Source organism: Apaloderma vittatum, unplaced genomic scaffold (genome assembly GCF_000703405.1).
Source record: "Apaloderma vittatum isolate BGI_N311 unplaced genomic scaffold, ASM70340v1 scaffold27265, whole genome shotgun sequence".
In the NCBI taxonomy this organism is placed as follows: Eukaryota; Metazoa; Chordata; class Aves; order Trogoniformes; family Trogonidae; genus Apaloderma; species Apaloderma vittatum.
Genome location: NW_009719333.1, coordinates 17,808 through 18,042, shown reverse-complemented (window position 1 = coordinate 18,042; position 235 = coordinate 17,808).

The following is a 235-nucleotide window of genomic DNA, read 5'->3' as shown; positions in this document are numbered from 1 at the left end:
ACTCCGCGTCGGGCTCCCCCGCTCATCGAGGTGCCCTGATTCTATTTCCCTGGGGTTTAAAGCCCTCCAGGGCTGGGCAAGGCCGGGCCAGGGCGTCACAGCCCTTCCCATCAAGGATTTTTCCCCCTAATATCCAACATAAACGTCCCCTGGGGCAACTTGAGGGTGTTTTGCAGAATGTTGAGGGTTGGAAGGGACCTCTGGAGATCTTCTGACACCCCAGGATCACAGAATG